This window comes from Taudactylus pleione, unplaced genomic scaffold (assembly GCF_031769625.1).
Source record: "Taudactylus pleione unplaced genomic scaffold, aTauple2 ptg000100l, whole genome shotgun sequence".
Classification (NCBI taxonomy): domain Eukaryota; kingdom Metazoa; phylum Chordata; class Amphibia; order Anura; family Myobatrachidae; genus Taudactylus; species Taudactylus pleione.
In genome coordinates, this window is record NW_028284502.1 from 9,556,943 (window position 1) to 9,575,647 (window position 18,705).

Genomic DNA, 18,705 nt, shown 5'->3' on the forward strand with positions numbered 1-18,705 from the left:
GCAGCTTGAGTTGCTGACATCGGTATCCTGTTCACCTTCAGGATATCGGCGTCTGCATATTGCCGTGCGGTGGGATTTGGGCGTCGGTATATCGACGTCCGGCATCCCATCTGCCGGCAATATGACTGTATCCCCCCCAGGAGATAAGCCGTAAACAACAGTGTACATGATCGCCCATGACCTGGATAACCTTGCGTGACCACAAAACAGGAGGACAAATTTATCAGTGTGTTCCAAACAGGACAGATGCCAAACAGCTCGTCAGATCCCTGCTGCTCTGATGAAAATGAGGAAGAAAAGCGCATCAATTGCGCCCATCAAACACCGCCTTGTAGCCCGTGGCTTGAAGGGATGTAGAAAAAGGGTGGTATAGCTATGGGCGTGTTGCTTACTCTGCTGAGCCCTGAGATTTAAAGTGTGCAAAAGAACCTCACTTCTATGATATCTTTGATAATGGAACAGATTTATTATCGTATTAAAATGGATACATACAAAATGACAATAATTTATATGTGGCTGAGAAAACTTATTGCACATCTCAGGGTCAAAGTTTAAATATCCCAAAGAAAGTGACGATGTGCATACAAAATCTGCGGGGGAGAAATATTTCTGCACTGCAAACAGGTAACAGTGAAAATTGGTAGGATCATACCCATCTCGGAGGTGTGGAGCCACAGGTGTTTGTAGTACTACAGAGTGTCCCGGATACACCCTGTATTGGCTCCCAGGTAAAAAAAACGTCCAGACAGGTGACTCGTCCGACCGGAATAAGGTAAGTTAATGTATAGGCACTGATAGATCACTGCCGACGCGTTTTGAGGCATCCCAGTCTCTTCTTCAAGGCTTGTGTCCATCAATGCTTAGTGCCTGCCTTTTATGCCAATATTCAATGTTATCCGATGGTCACTTCCGGTTCGTGGCTCCGTGACCCGAAGTGATGTCACGGTCCCGATGTTTACTGGAAATAGCTTGTATTAGATGTCAGCATTGGTTGCTCGATGTCTGTAATGTTTCTTCATATGTGTGGAAGGTATGAAGTAGAGATGGTCCCAGTGGTTCTATTAAGGTGGTAGATAATGATCTCTGTAATCTAGGGATGTGCGCCGACCCCTGTGTTTTGGTTTTGGATCTGTATCTCCTCGCATTTTGGATCTGGATTTTTTTTTGCCAAAACCACCCTTTGAGTGTTTTGGTTTTGGTTTTGGATCTGTATTTTTTTTTTTAAATCATAAAAACAGCCTTAAATCACATAATTTGGGCCTGTTTTTGTTCCTACATAATTATTAACCTCAATGACATTTATTTTCAGTCATTTCCAGTCAATTTTGACCACCTCACAGCTCACAATATTGATTTCATTTAGTTTAGGCCAAAAGGTTGTATCCAGCTAGCTGGCTGACTAAGCTAGGCGACATGTGGCAGTTCAGCTTCCAGCATGGCACAGAGTTACATTGCAGTGGTAGACAGGATGGCAGTTTAAAAAGCTATATGACTCCTAGAAAGCTTAAAAACCAAGCATGTTTTCCTTAACTAGGTGAGAGGCCCGACGGACAAGGAATATGTTTATGGACTGAAGACAGGGAAAGGACGGAAGGATTGATTAGTTTTTAATTTATTTATTTATTTTAATGTTTTTATTCTTAAAAAAAATTATGCGGGAATATCAATCTAGGATCAAGTTCTTCAGTTCCTAAAAGACATATTTGATATGGAGGAGTTTTTAAAATTTTTATACTTCTAATAGAAAAGAGGTGGCCTTGCTTGTGGAGGTGCTGCTAGAACATACTGTAAACAGACATTACTTTGTACTCAGGGAGGTTGTTAGGGATAATGTGACCAAGACTTGCTGTTTACATCAGAGGAAAGCTGTAGTTCTCTGGCTGAACTAGAAGTTCCAGCATCTGTGATGTTTGCTGGACCTACTGGAAGTTATTTGTCAACACCAGATTGTGTGCTTCAGGTTACCTCAGCCTGCCTAACGCATTGTATGTACCATGTAAATATATATGTATGTGACCAATATACAGAAATAATTTTTGTATTAAACGTATTTGCACTTTATTGCACACATCCTGGCAGGAAGATGCTCTGTGCTGCTGCTGCTGCTCAAATATGCCCACCCCATCAACTTGGTGATTCAGAATTTTATTTTTTTTTAAACGAAAGGGGCATACAGGAGATGCTGCCTGTGGCCAATAACATTTCTGGACGTTCATAAACTATAAAATTAAAAATGTCAGGCAGCAATGCCCCAAACAGCACATAATGCAAAGAAAAGAGGTGCAAGATGAAATTGTCCTTGGGCCCAGGGCTGCCATCAGAAATTGTGGGGCCTGGGACTGATAAAATAGCCAGGGCCCCTAGGTCCCCTTCCCGGGCTACTGCTAAGTCTGATGAGTCATGGCTTACCTTATCTTCTTGAAGAATGCTCCTTCCTTCTCGCTTTCTTTTCTCCAAGTCTGGCTGGCGCTGCTCCTTGTGTGCCGCGGCTCCTCCTCCTTCCAGCGGCGTGTCAAAAGAAAAACAAATTGTGTTAAACAAGGGCAGCGGCAAACGCCAGATTTTCGGGGGGGGGGGGTTCTAAATATATACATTATATATACACATATGTGTGTGTGTTTATTAGACACACATATATATATATGTATTTATATTAGGGGTGAGGGGGTTCGGATTTCTGAAATCCGAACCCCCCCGAGCCCCCCCGATCCGAGGCAGATCCGAGTCAGGCTCGACTTTTCCCGCCTGACTCGGATTCTGAAATCGAGGCAAAACGTCATCATCCCGCCTTCCGAGTCTCGCGGGTTTTGGATCCTATATAAGGTACCCGCGTCGGCGCCATTTTCTCACTCGGCTGTGGACAGTGAAGAGGGAGGGTGGGAGTTAGGGCTGGCTGGGCTGTGTAGTGTAGTGTAGTGCAGAGTAGTGTTGTGCTGTGCTGTGCTGCGCTGTGCTGCTGTTGTCCATAGGGGCTGTGTCCACTACTTCAAAGTCCATAGGGGCTGGCTGGACTGTGTTGTGCAGTCAGTTGTCCATAGGGGCTGTGTCCACTCCAAAGTCCTGTACAGTGTCCCAGTACTAAAGGGGTGCTGTAGTGTTGTCCAGGGGGTGCTCTGTCTGTCAGGGGTGCTCCCCCCAAGTGCTAAAAAAAATTAAAAAAAAATTCTGTGTTTGTGAATTGTGTGCGCAGTAGCCGCACGTGCATCAACAAAGTAGTGCCAAGCGTGCGTCAGTGTCATAAGTAAAGGGCCGGCTGGCTTGACCGTTAAAGGGTGCTGTAACCCCCAAAGTACACTCCAAACCAAATAACAAAATATTTTCTGTGTTTGTGAATTGTGTGCGCAGTAGCCGCACGTGCATCAACAAAATAGTGCCAAGCGTGCGCCTGTGTCATAAGTAAAGGGCCGGCTGGCTTGACCGTTAAAGGGTGCTGTAACCCCCAAAGTACACTCCAGTCCAAACCAAATAAAAAAATATTTTCTGTGTTTGTGAATTGTGTGCGCAGTAGCCGCACGTGCATCAACAAAGTAGTGCCAAGCGAGCGCCTGTGTCATAAGTAAAGGGCCGGCTGGCTTGACCGTTAAAGGGTGCTGTAACCCCCAAAGTACACTCTAGTCCAAACCAAATAAAAAAATATTTTCTGTGTTTGTGAATTGTGTGCGCAGTAGCCGCACGTGCATCAACAAAGTAGTGCCAAGCGTGCGCCTATGTCATAAGTTAAGGGCCGGCTGGCTTGACCGTTAAAGGGTGCTGTAACCCCCAAAGTACACTCCAAACCAAATAACAAAATATTTTCTGTGTTTGTGAATTGTGTGCGCAGTAGCCGCACGTGAATCAACAAAGTAGTGCCAAGCGTGCGCCTGTGTCATAAGTAAAGGGCCGGCTGGCTTGACCATTAAAGGGTGCTGTAACCCCCAAAGTACACTCCAGTCCAAACCAAATAAAAAAATATTTTCTGTGTTTGTGAATTGTGTGCGCAGTAGCCGCACATGCATCAACAAAGTAGTGCCAAGCGTGCGCCTGTGTCATAAGTAAAGGGCCGGTTTGGACATCTGGTCCGGACTGAAGGACGTGCCAACAATTTCTGACAAGTCTACTGTCACTGCATATGATACTGTCCTCAAAGCAGCAGCGACAAGCGTGCGTCTGTCTGTTAAAGGGTGGTGTAACCCTCAAAGTGCGCTCCACAAACAATAAAAAAATTCTTCTTTTTTTTTCTGTCTTTGTGAAATGTGTGGCCTGCATCCTTAAAGCAGCAGCGACAAGCGTGCGTCTGTCTGTTAAAGGATTACATCGGTGGCAGCATCCAAGTAGGCATGTCAGACAGTCCGTACCTGTACTGGCAGGAAAAAGAAGCAATTTGGAGGTCCCTGTACAAACTGGCTCTATTTTATCTGAGTTGCCCCCCCTCCAGTGTGTACTCCGAAAGAGTGTTTAGTGCAGCCGGGAACCTTGTCAGCGAAAGGCGTAGGAGGTTGCTTCCACAAAATATGGAGAAGATGATGTTCATAAAATGAATTATCACCTCTTCCAGGAAGACCAGCCTCCAGAACGTACAGAGGGACCTGTGGTTTTGGATTCCAGCAGGGACGAATTAATACTCTGTGAGGATGAGGATGTACACAACACTGAAGAGGGTGAGGAATCGGTGGATGAGGAGGATGAGGACGACATCTTGCCTCCGTAGAGCCAGTTTGTGCAGGGACAGATTAATTGCCAGCTTGTTTTGTGGGGGCCCAAACGAACCAATAATTTCAGCCACAGTCGTGTGGCAGACCCTGGCGCTGAAATGATTGGTTTGTTAAAGTGTGCATGTCCTGTTTATACAACATAAGGGTGGGTGGGAGGGCCCAAGGACAATTCCATCTTGCACCTCTCTTTTTTCTTTGAATTATGTACTGTTTGGGGCCTAGTTTTTCAAACTGCCATCCTGTATGCCACTGCAGTGTCACTCCTAGATGGACCACGTGTTTGTGCCGCCCACTCGTGTCGCTTTGCATAGTCATCCAGCTACCTCTGTGCAACCTTTTGGACATAAAAACACTATTGTGAGGTGTGAGGTGTTCAGAATAGACTGGAAATGAGTGGAAATTAAGGTTATTGAGGTTAATAATAGCATAGGAGCAGAAAAGGGTGGTTTTGGCAAAACCAATCCAGATCCAAAACACGAAGAAAGATCTAGATCCAAAACCAAAACACAAAACACGAAAAGTGGCCGGTGCACACCCCTAATATATATATATATATATATATATATATATATATATATAGTAAACATATATATTATATATATCACACATATATACACATTAACACTTACATACACATATACACCTTAACACTTACATATATACACATTAACACAAATATACAGTATACACGCACTAACACATATACAGTGTACACAAACACATATATACTAGGGATGAGCGGGTTCAGATTTATGGAATCCGAGCCCCCCCTGTTCCGAGTCAGGCTCGAGTTTTCCTGCCTGACTCGGATCTGAAATCGAGGCAAAACGTCATCATCCCGCTTCCGGATCTCACGGGTTTTGGATTCTATAAAAGGTCGGCGCCATTTCTCACTCCGGCTATGGACAGTGAAGAGGGAGGGTGGGAGTTAGGGCTGGCTGGGCTGTGTTGTGTTGTGCTGCTGTTGTCCATAGGGGCTGTGTCCACTCCTCCAAAGTCCATAGAGGCTGGCTGGGCTGTGTTGTGCTGCTGTTGTCCATAGGGGCTGGCTGGGCTGTGTTGTGCTGCTGTTGTCCATAGGGGCTGGCTGAGCTGTGCTGTGCAGTCAGTTGTCCATATGGGCTGCGTCCACTCCAAAAATCTATAGGGGCTGGCTGGGATGTGTTGTGCAGTGTCCCATAAAGGCTGTAGTCCTAAAGGGGTGCTGTAGTGTTGTCCAGGGGGTGATCTGTCCATCAGGGGTGCTCCCACCAAGTGCAAAAAAACCAATTATTTATTTCTGTGTTTGTGAATTGTGTGCGCTGTAGCCGCACGTGCATCAACAAAGTAGCAGCGCCAAGCATGCGCCTGTGTCATAAATCAGGGTCGGCTGGCTCGTCTGTTAAAGGGTGGTGTAACCCCCAAAGTGCACTCCAAAAAAAAGAAAAAATTCTTCTTTTCTGTGTTTGTGAATTGTGTGCGCTGTAGCCGCACGTGCATCAACAAAGTAGTGCCAAGCGTGCTCCTGTGTCATAAGTAAAGGGCCGGCTGGCTCGTCTGTTACGGGGTGGTGTAACCCCAAAAGTGCTCTCCAAAATCTTCTTTTCTGTGTTATGAATTGCGTGCGCAGTAGCCGCACATGCATCCACAAAGTAGCAGCGTCAAGCATGCGCCTGTGTCATAAATCAAGGGCTGGCTAGCTCGTCTGTTGAAGGGTGGTGTAACCCCCAAAGTGCCGGAAAAAATAAAAAATATATGTTGTCCTAAAGAGGTGCTGTAGTGTTGTCCAGGGGGTGCTCTGTCCATCAGGGGTGCTCCCACCAAGTGTAAAAAAATATTATTTTTTTTCTGTTTGTGTGCTCTGTAGCCGCACGTGCATTAACAAAGTAGCAGCGCCAAGTGTGCGCCTGTGTCATAAGTCAAGGGCCGGTTTGGACATCTGGTCCAGACTTAAGGACCTGCTAACAATTTCTGACATGTCTACTGTCACTGCATATGATACTGTCACCATTGACAGAATGGTGGAGGATTACATCGGTGACAGCATCCAAGTAGGCATGTCAGACAGTCCGTACCTGTACTGACAGGAAAAAGAGGCAATTTGGAGGCCCCTGTACAACTGGCTCTATTTTACCTAAGTTGCCCCCCCTCCAGTGTGTATTCCGAAAGAGTTTTTAGTGCAGCCGGGAACCTTGTCAGCAAAAGGTGTAGGAGGTTGCTTCCACAAAATGTGGAGAAGATGATGTTCATCAAAATGAATTATCAATTCTTCCAGGAAGACCAGCCTCCAGAAAGTACAGAGGGACCTGTGGTGGTGGATTCCAGCGGGGATGAACTAATACTCTGTGAGGATGAGGACAACACTGAAGAGGGTGAGGAATCGGTGGATGAGGAGGATGAGGACGACATCTTGCCTCTGTAGAGTCAGTTTGTGCAGGGACAGATTAATTGCAAGCTTGTTTTGTGGGGGCCCAAATGAACCAATTATTTCAGCCACAGTCGTGAGGCAGACCCTGGCGCTGAAATGATTGGTTTGTTAAAGTGTGCATGTCCTGTTTATTCAACATAAGGGTTGGTGGGAGGGCCCAAGAACAATTCCATTTTGCATCTATTTTTTTCTTTGCAGTATATACTCTTTGGGGCCTAGTTTTTCAAACTGCCATCCTGTCTGCCACTGCAGTGCCACTTCTATGTCACACGCTGCCCTGGAGACCGCAGAATCAGACCCCGTCGCTTACCTTTGCGGGTGCTGGCCCGCGCTGTCTTCCGGCTCCCGCGCCGTACTCCTCTCTCAGGGCGGTCTCCTCTGTTGTCCTCTGGAGGGTCCCGCTGCTGTACTGCTTCCACGCCAGCTCCTGCTAATTGCTGGTGTCCGCTGGTTACATCCAAGAAGCGCTGTCCTCCGGTCCATGGGCGCGGCCATCTTGGATTGCCCATGTGACTCCATTCCACCAATGAGGAATCTTCTCCTTCTTTCTCAGCCTGTCAGCTCTCAGTGTCTACTATAAAGGATCCCCAATGCTGACACAAGTTGCCAGTGCAACTAGTCTCTTAGTTTTACTAAGTGAGCCTTCTCGCTGTGCTCCAAAGGCGTTTCGGCTATCCAGCCACTCCACGTAGCGTCCCATCTCCCAACATCTCCACTCGGCTACCCAGCTGCTCCACGTAGCATCCCAGCTACCAATGTCTCCACTCGGCTACCCAGCCGCTCCACGTAGCGTCCCAGCTACCAACGTCTCCACTCGGCTACCCAGCCACTCCACATAGCATCCCAGCTACCAAGGTCTCCACGGCTATCCAGCCACTCCACGTAGCCACCCAGCTACCAACGTCTACCCACGGCTATCCAGCCGCTCCATGTAGCGTCCCAGCTACCAACGTCTCCACTCGGCTACCCAGCCACTCCACATAGCATCCCAGCTACCAAGGTCTCCACGGCTATCCAGCCACTCCACGTAGCCACCCAGCTACCAACGTCTACCCACGGCTATCCAGCCGCTCCATGTAGGCACCCAGCTACCAACGTCTAACCACGGCTATCCAGCCGCTCCACGTAGCCACTCAGCTACCAACGTCTACCCACGGCTATCCAGCCGCTCCACGTAGCCAACCAGCTACCAACGTCTACCCACAGCTCTCCAGCCGCTCCACGTAGCCACTCAGCTACCAACGTCTACCCACGGCTATCCAGCCGCTCCACGTAGCCACTCAGCTACCAACGTCTACCCACAGCTATCCAGCCGCTCCACATAGCTTCCCAGCTCCTAACATCCACTCAAGGCTATCCAGTCTTTCCAAGTGGCTTCCAAGCTACCACGCTACTTCTACACTACTCAAACTCCCCATCAGTTCACTGCTCCCTCTCATGCGGAGGAACTTTATTAAGCCAAGTCTGCGCCAACTAGTACAGGTCCTAGGCCCAGTCTGGGAACACAGCCTCTAAATCCCACGTCTGTGACATTCTAGATGGGCCACGTGTTTGTGCCGCCCACTTGTGTCACTTAGCATAGTCATCCAGCTACCTCGGTGCAACCTTTTGGCCTAAAAACAATATTGTGAGGTGTAAAGTGTTCAGAATAGACTGGAAATGAGTGGAAATGTATGTTATTGAGGTTAATAATAGCGTAGGAACAAAAAAAAAACAAATTCTGTGATTTTAGCTGTTTTTATGCTTTTTTCCCAAAAAATACAGATCCAAAACACAAAACCCAGAACCCAAAACACGGAAGGGTGGTTTTGGCAAAACCAATCCAGATCTAAAACACGAACAAAGATCCAGATCCAAAACCAAAACACAAAACACGAAAAGTGGCCGGTGCACATCCCTAATTAAAACCACATTGACCAAGGTCTTTAAGAGGACTTGCGTGAATCCCCAGCCAAAGCTTGTTCTCTCACCCAACCAATTGAAGACTTCGACAACAAAAAAGATTTTGTTGGATCGACTAGACCTTTCAGATTAGCAAAATATGAAATTCCACCTAATGGCACTGACAAGGCCTCTGTGAGTGGCCATGTTCATACCATTGCCAAACATACTCCAAAAGAGAATTCAGTGAACAATTACCTTCCACACCCATGGTCACCAATCAATCCAATCTGTCAAATAAATTTTCAGCATATCTGGAGTCAAAGCCTTCATCGTGATTTCCGTAATGCCGACCTGATAATCTGCCAGACACAAGCAGTACAAAGTAAACCACAAACACTAGCTGATGGAACAAGCAACAAGTACCCTAAACCTACCCCATTTGAAAACAAAATAATGTAACTGGAGCTGATGTGTTCTCTGATTACTGATAGCTTGAATGATGCCCAAGTTGTCACACCAGAAAAGTATGCATCTGTTTTTAAGCCTCTCGGGCCATAATTCTACCATAACCACTATCGGAAAAGCTCCAATAGCAGCATATTGGCAGCCAAACTGGCTTCCCACCAAGACTCAGGCCGTGGCAAACCACTCCCAATCAAAATGCCCCAAAAAGAACAGAACCAGAGGCATCGGTGTACAACTGCAGTTCCGAATAGGCGGCTGACCATGTAAGCCTAATGTGCATAAAAAAAATCACCTAAAAATTGCAACCATATTTGTAGATCCTTCTTCAGCTCTGCCAAAAAGATGTCAGTGGGGCCGCCCCCAAACGGCAAGCATTCCGGCGGGAACGCCTCCGTTTGGGCAGGCACGCCCCCTGCCCGTCTCCCAAACGGGGCGAGCTGTCACTCACCAGCGAGTGAGTGACAGCTCAAGACCCCTAGCAACGGAGCGTCCGTCGCTAGCCAGGTCTCGCACATGCGCACTACGGAGCCAGCTCCGTCGTGCGCATGCCCAGTGGGGCAACATCGAGTCGGTTGCGAGTGCTCAGCGCTTGCGACCGACTCTGAATGACCCCCTAAGTCTTGTCGTTGGCTTTTTAGTTTTGTCATCAAACCCCCAAAACCTGAAACGCTTTGACTGAAAAAAGAAGTTCCTTACATGCAGAACTACCCTCAGGCCCATACAACAAAAGATCTTCCAAATGTGTAACCCCCACATTACCAGTGCCTGGCTGTATGCACCATTGCAAAAACGAAATTAAATGCTCAAAAAATGTCCAGTAAATTGAACAACCCAGCTCCTCAGTTAATACCCGTGCCAGATCTACAGAATACCAGAACCGTGACACACGGCCAGGAGTGCCCTGCCCAGCAGTGGTTCCGGTGAGCTGGCAAGGAGAGGATAAGAAGGGGCCTGGACAGTGGCATGTAAGGGCGGCAGTATGCCCTGTGAAGCACTAACGCCTACACCCTCCCCATCCACCCCTCCCTGCTTCCTCCCCCCTGAGTGCATACCATTACCGCCTGTGGGAAGGTGGAGGGTGGGGTTTTCTTGCACTACGAGCTTTCCATACACACTTCCGGAGCTGGGATGGTTGCGGCGGACAGTGAACATGGTGGATTCTGCCCTGTGTGGCAGCAATGGCTGCACCACCCTCCTCACAGCCCAGGCCTGGAGGCCTCCGTCAGCCATCAGAGAGGAGCAGGAATTCCTTTTTGAAAAGGACATGGAGAAAAGAGGCACCAATAAGGAGAGGCAGGAGGGAGTATAACAGGCGGAAAGCTTGGAAGAAAATACACAGAGGAATGAAAACAATAAGAATTAATAAGAAAGAAGTGGGTGGTGCTGGGTTGTGATGACACGATCACATCATCATGGCCTTAACCCCCACTAGAGAATGCAGCATTGTAAAGTTGTGGGTGGAGCCATGATGACGTAATCAAATTACGACATCAGCCACCTGTTTCTTCGACTTCACTTGGAAAATGGGCAATGCAGCCAGGGTGGGGGTGGCTCCAGGAGACTTGCCCACTCTTCTAGGCAGGCGGCAGTGCCACCTGATTCTTGGGAGCCTCCTGGCCATTCAGAATGGCGTTACGCGATACTCACCCGTCCACGATCCTCTGCAAAAAGTAGTACCGTGCATGCGTGATTTCCATCTAGCACTTGTGCAGTACAGATAACTGTCATAGTGTTTACTGGGCATGCATGGTATTATCAGCTCACCCATACCCAGTCTGGAGACAAGAGCAGCTGCTAATTGCACATGTGTGGGCTCTCTTGCAGCACATTCACTATACTGAACACTCTCTGATTGGAGCATTATCCTACCAACTAGGGCCTGTTAGAACTTTGCCGTGGGACTAGTTTTGCGCAAGAGACCTGTAGTTACCAAAATATATGGGTATGGCAGCGGAATTTAATTCTGCATAGCTGTTATACAGAATGAAATGTACCACTGTAAGAGCACAATTGAGCCCTTTTTTTTTTTTAGAGCTGCAGGGATATAATATTTACACCTGGTAGTGGTAGGGGGCTGATCTACATATTATATCTATGGTGCTAAAAGGGGATCTCTTTGCCACTGTAAGTTCATCTTGAATCATATCTTCCCGTCTGTATGACTCGTCTTCCATATATAGGCACACCGTAAGTTTTTGTCTTAGAAAGGTCATATAGTGAAATACAAATACCTTTATATGAATCAGATCTAAGTTTGTACTGAAAAAGTTAATGAATTGGGACATTCCCTCTAACCCACATCACTATAAACTTAATGGTGCAAACATTGGGACTATGCAAGCCCTATAGAAGGGTTGGCTACGCAATCCCAGTGCTAATAATGCAGGCGGTCAGAATCCCAGCAGAGTAATCTCGACGATAGGAATCTCTTCCCCTAACCCTAACCCACCTTTCCCATAGCCTGACCCTAATCCTCTACTCCCACAGCCTAACCCTCCCCCTAGTGCCTAACCCTAAACCTAACCCTAATACTCACCACTGGGATCGCAGCTGTAGGGATTCTGGATCCGGGATTGTGTGTGCCGGGATGCCAACTACATCTCCTATAGTACATCAAAGAAGCCATTAATCTATATCTTGCACTGATAAACTCTGACAAATTGGATTTATGGCTCTGTAATCCTAATTGTACAGCGTGAGTGGTTCTGGATGCACTAAAGAAGAGCAAATTATCCAAACTTTCTATTGTGCGGTTTACCCTGTCATTTCTCAGTGCTGAGTAGTTATTTAGAGAACATTTGTAATGGAGGATTTTTTAAGCTGCTGCATTATAACGACAATGGGTGCACCGTATTCTTAGTTTGGATCACAATTGCCTGTTAGATGACTGGATAAACCACAACATATTGGACAAACTTACAGTAACTTCATAGGGGTCTATTTACTAAGCTGTGTTAGGAGACAGAGCGAAAAGTGATAAGAAAGTGATAAGGTGCCAGCCAATCAGCTCCCAACTGTCATCTCACCGGCTGTTTTTGAAAAATGACAGTTGGGAACTGATTGGCTGGCACCTTATCACTTTTCACTCTGTCTCCTAATACTGCTTAGTAAATAGACCCCTTAATCACTTAAAAACCTCTTTTAAGAGACTTTTTTGCTTGAGCATTAAAAAAGATTACTACCGTAAATCAATTTGGTTGAATATAGAACTCCTGGCCAAATGCCGCATGGGTATGGAGGTGTTATATTTATTATACAGTAGTATAAATCATTATAACAAAAACATACAACATAGAGGGGTCTATTTACTAAGCAGTGTTAGGATACAGAGTGAAAAGTAATAAGGTGCCAGCCAATCAGCTCCCAACTGTCATTTTTCAAATGCAGCCTGTGACATGGCAGTTAGGAGGTGATTGCCTGGTACTTATCACTTTTCACTCTGTCTCCTAACCCTGCTTAGTAAATAGACCACAGAGTTTCAAATGCACATTTTCCTAACAACTGTAACTTATGTGCTCAAAGTCACTTGCAGCAATCACTAACCAAAGTCAAAAGTCTGCTACATCATGAGTAGAGTAATTACATGACATCATTAAAGATAACTGAAATAATTTAAGTTGTTTATACTTAACTGTAATAAAGCAGAGCTTGGATCTGAATTGTTTTTTTCCTGTGGGAGCCTTCTATAGGAAGATGTTACATGACAAAGTGGTCTCAGTTACAGCATGAATATATATAGATGAATGGCATTGTGACTTAAAAGATTCTGCGTTTCGTGTACAATTGCTGTACAGTACTTTAGGGCAGAGCGATGTGCGACTTGCAGCAGTTGCATTTAATCACCTAATTATTTGCACTCTTTCTTGAAGTATTATGTTGAAGTTTCTCAATAGAGTATTGTGTTGGCTAACCGCAATCTTACCACACAGAGTACTAGACAATTACCCTTTGGTTACTCACATACCCTTAGAAGCTTTAACTGTGCAGTACACAAATGAGGCAATTACAGCTCAATGATTTTATTCACTTGAACCCACAATGCTCTAGAAACCATCGCTATTAATAAAACGACAGAGCTTGCACTTAAATGTCTATGTGTGGCTATCGTCTGTTCTTTGGCATGTCCTGTCAATCTGTTAAATAAGAATCATGTTTTATGTCACCCTAATACACAAATGATTTTCTTGCTTTAGTGGACTGAGCATTCAGAATGCAAACACATATTGCTAATATAGATTTACAAGACGCAATCAGTTGTTTGTGTTGGTCTTTACTGCCATCCAGTGGTCCAAAGCATTTAAAGCATGTGTATCACTTGTTTCAAAAACATAGGGCCTGATTTGACGCAATGGGAATATTTATACTTACGCAGTTGACCGATTATCAGTAAACTGTGCATGCATCTAAGTCACACTGCGCATGCGTCAAGATACATTACCGTCGTCACTCGCAGCGACTATCTTCCCGCAGTGTGATAGACAGTCAGGCAGCGCTTGGGGGAGGTAACAGGAGAGTAGCAGTAAAAATGTAGTCGCATCGCAACTGCTTTAGAGCGTGTTGCAGCCTACATGGCTTTGGCGCCTCAGTACATGCGCCCATTCTGCGCGACGATAGAGTTACTCAGAAGGGCGATTATCGAGGGATCTGCAAACCGATTCTGTGTCTTTGTACACAGGCGCTTGGATTTGGAAATGCGCCAGTGGGCGTCTCAATATAAATCTAGGCATCTGTGACATTTGCTCATTTTCGTACAACCGCTGCGTGCACAGAAGCAGCAGCGGCATTAGCATCCATTTCTGAATCAGCCATTTGAAGTTGGTGATTCAGAATGCATGGACACTGGTCATTTTCACGATTTGGTCTGCCCTTGCCTACTGTCCCGGAATGGCCAGGAGGCTCCTAAAAATTAGGTGGCGCTTCCAGCCGCCGAGATAAGTAGGGAAGTCTCCCAGCTGGGCGCCTCTCCCTGGACCCCCTCTCCCCTCCGCACCCCCCACACAAACACACACTTGTGGGCCCACCCCCTGCTTCACAATACCGGGCCCACAATAAGGCGATTGCTCAGAGACGCTCCCCGCTCCACCCCTACTGCAGAGTAATGTCCCCGGCCACACCCCCATAAGCCACATCACGCATTCCCGCTGTGCCGACTTATGTAGTTTGTGCTACTTAAAAGTTTAAGCCATGTTCATACATAGCAGAAATAGATTCAGAAATAATATTTAAATAAGTTGGAAATGTCTGTGTACTGTACATGAAATGCCTCTGTAAACTTTACCAGCACACGTTGTAAGATCTGTAGATCAATATTTAGATGTCTTCACTTCGGATAGCTAAATAGGGTTACATACTGTAACACTTGTTATCAATGAAAACACTTTAGAATACGATCACTGACATCCCTGCACACACTCTGGCAAATTTTAGGATAGGAATTAAAAAATAAATAAGCACATTTGGCTGTTGGAACATCGATGTAGACATCTAAATTTGGAAGATGCTGATCCTTCTATAGTATGTTGCTCACAGGCTGCAGCCTCCTGCTTGCTTCCATCTCCTCCGTCACACCATTACGCTGTACCTGCCACATACAGCCCTCTCATTATCACTAACATACAGTAGTCACAGTAGAGGACAGATCACTGCGTCCATCAACATTAGCGCACTGACTTTCTGAAATACTCTGTCCTTCTGGGAGCATTCTGACAGCCCATTTGGGTACAGGTTATTCTATACTTTTTAACTGGGGATGTTTACTGTCGAAACAGAACATGTAGAATTATAATAAAAGGGTACTCTAATTGGTGTCAAAGACACCTTACAAATCAAACATAGAGACACTGTAATACAATAACACGAATGCAGTCAGGATACCGACGGGCTCCTGACACTGACAGCCCGACAGGGGACTAAAGATAGGCGTCAAAATCCTGACGCCTATCATTAGCCCCCCTACAAAAGGGATGTAGTCCGGAAGCCGACGGTCTAAATGCCGACCGCCGGCTTCCAGACACTGTAATCCCGACTAGGGACGAATGACAGGCATCTAAATCTAGATGCCTGTCATTTGACCGACATCAGGAGACCGGCACCCGGCATCCCGATCGAGCGGATGCCGGGCGCCGCAGCGGACAGCCGTGGGGGGGAGGGTTAGGTTTAGGGCTCCATGGGGGGGCTTAGGGTTAGGCACCCCCCAAGGAGGTTAGGGTTAGGCTAGGGGGAGGCAGGGTTAGGGTTAGGCACCCCGGGGGAAGGTTAGGGTTAGGCACCCCCCCCGGGGGTATTAGGTTTAGGCAGCGGGGAAGGGGGGCTTAGGTTTAGGCACTTACAGGAGGGGTTAGGGTTAAACACAGGGGGGGAGGTTAGGGTTAGGCACCCCTAAGGAGGGTTAGGGTTAGGGGGTTAGGTTAGTAAATACTTACCTTTAGGACGATCGGGATTTCCTCCTTTGTCGGGCAGCCGCTGTCGGGAATTGAACCATGCGGCTGGCGGTAATACATATCACACCCCTACAAAATCCCGATACCCAGCATACCAAACGAAGGTAAGCTGGGTGTCTTAGCGTTTAACCACGCAGGGGGAGGGTTAGGCTTAGGGACCCCCAGGGGGACTTAGGGTTAGGCAGCCCCCGGGAGGGTTAGGGTAGGGAAAGGGGGGTTAGGGTTAGACACAACTAGGGGTGGTTAGGGTTAGGCACCCCTCCCGGGAGGGTTAGGTTTAGGGTGCGCGTAGGGGCTGTTAGGTTTAGGCACTAACGGGGGGGAGGTTAGGGTTAGGCACCACTAAGAGAGGGTTATGGTTGGAGGGGGGAGACGGGAGGTTACTTAACAGTCCCAGTCGGGAATTAGGTCCGTCAGGGTTCCGCTGTCGGTATTTCATCCGGCGGCTGCATTAAATACCGATTCCCAATAACACATGTAATGATATATTAGGTGTGTAGGAGCCAAAAAATGCACTTATTCAATTTAGTGCAGAAATGTTAACATAAAGATCTACATACAATATAACATCAGCCACAAGGCACATTTTGGAAGATAAAGCAACAGGTGGGATTTGAGTCACAAGAGGGACATAATGGGCCGGGTACAATTACACGTGAGCTGTCATTGCGCGTTTATCAGTCTAGTTGTGGTAGACTAATTCTGGTTGCACCTTCATAAGCTGTGTGCAGAATCAGCCTTCTGGGAGTTAATGCACAAAGGACCTCATTCAGACCCACTCGCAAGCGGGTCGATGATGAGGGACTGCGTACGTGCAGCGCTCACACTGCACCTGCGCAAGCCCCAGAGCGAGTGACGAATGCACTCGCTCCGGGGCTCGCTACAAAAGGGGCGGCTGTCGATGTTGACCATCACCTAGTCACTCGCTAAAGCTGTGGGTGGTAACCCACAGTTTAGCAAGCGGCCAGGAGGCCACCTTTCAAAAGAAAATCAGCCGCCCTCATTCAGAGCGAGCGCTCGTTTTTTGCGAGTGGCTCTGAATGAGGTCCAAAGCCACCAGTAATTGTTTCAGCGGCTTTTGAACAAAACTGAATTGTGTCAAAAGTCTTTATGCACAATCAAAATATAATATGCCTCAAAACAGTCAGCAGTTAGCGGAATTGAATTAATATTATGGATTAGTTCACATCTTGGACTATGGGGTCTATTTACTAAGCCTTGGATGGAGATAAAGTACCAGCCAACCAGCTCCTAATTGTCATTTTTCAAACACAGCCTGTGACATGGCAGTTAAGAGCTGATTGGCTGGTACTTTATCTCTGATCACTTTATCTCCATCCAATGCTTAGTACATAGACCCCTATATAGCTAACATAAGTCAAAATCTAATATTTGTCCATTTTATTTTGGGGGTCACCCCATTCCCATTAATTCACCGACTGCCACAGCTCTTTACCCCCCTGGATCAGGAACTTAAAGTCAGGGCCGTAACTAAGGCTGTGTGGCCGATGCCGCCATACAGAGCGCCTGAAAGGGAGGAATCAGCCCCAGCCAAAATGTCCATTTGCCGGCTACCCGGCACAATGTTTTTATTAGTGGTATGCCGGCTCCACTTTACTCTCTCTGCCTTTCAGCTCAGACACAGTGTGTAGGGAGAGACATCATGATGTCTCTCCCACAGTGCCAGTCGATGAGCCATTGGGCAGCAGGGCAGCTACAACTTGCGCACTGACTGTGTATCAGTGAGGCTGACTGAGGGCCTGATTCAGAGCCGCTCGTAAGCGGCCGCTCGTTTGCTCCGAGCGATGTTTGCCCAACTGCGCATGCGCGAACCAGTCAGTGCGGTCGAAATTCATGTGCTCACAAAATAGCGAATGCCTGATAATTTGAGTGACAGAAAGAGGCGTATGTGGGTGGTAACAGGGGAAGGTGCTTGAAAACGGGGAGTGGAGATCCGAACGCAGGCGTGCTTAAAGGTCAAAACGGGCGTTTTATGGGTGTGCATAATTAAAACAGCAGCGTCATTGACCACGTCACTGGGTTATTTTATAGCCAGAACTGCTCGCAAGATTGTGGTAGCAAAAACCAACCACAAGAATAGCGAGCAGTTCATATGCTGGTCGATGTACTCGATTAATCTAATAAATAGCGGACATGACGTAGGATGCGAGCGGCCAGGGGGCGTATTTTTCCAAAAAACGACCGCAAGTTTTGTTCGCTCGTTCAGACCTAGAGGCGTGAACAGACCGCAAAGAGCGAACAGTTCATTTGAATAGCCACCCCTATTTTCTGGACGAGCGAGCGCTAATTGCGTCCAGCTCTGAATCAGGCCCCGAGCTCACAGATTGGTGGCCAGGAGAGTGCTGTCATTGTGACTCATCCTATGGCAGAGGGGCATTATTGTGTAGCATAATGTGTAATGGGCATTACTGTGTGACATAAGGCATAAGGTGTACGAGACATTATTGTTCGGAATAATGTGTAAGGGACATTACTGTGTGGCATAATGTGTATAAAGGGTACTACTGTGTGGCATTCGGTGTAAAAGGGACTCTACTGTGTGTGTAATGTGATTAAGAGGCACTACTGTGTAGCGTAACATGAATAAAGGACACTACTGTGTGGTGCAATGAGAATAAGGGACACTACCTTGCAGTGTAATGTGAATAAGGTTGCATTACTCTGATGCAATTTGAATTTGTAGTACTATTGTGTGGTTATGCTTTGCCCCTTGAGATCATGTCCTTTTTTTCAGCTCTGTCACCTGTATACAACAAAAGAGAGCTACCCAGTGACTGTCACACAATACATAGAGCAT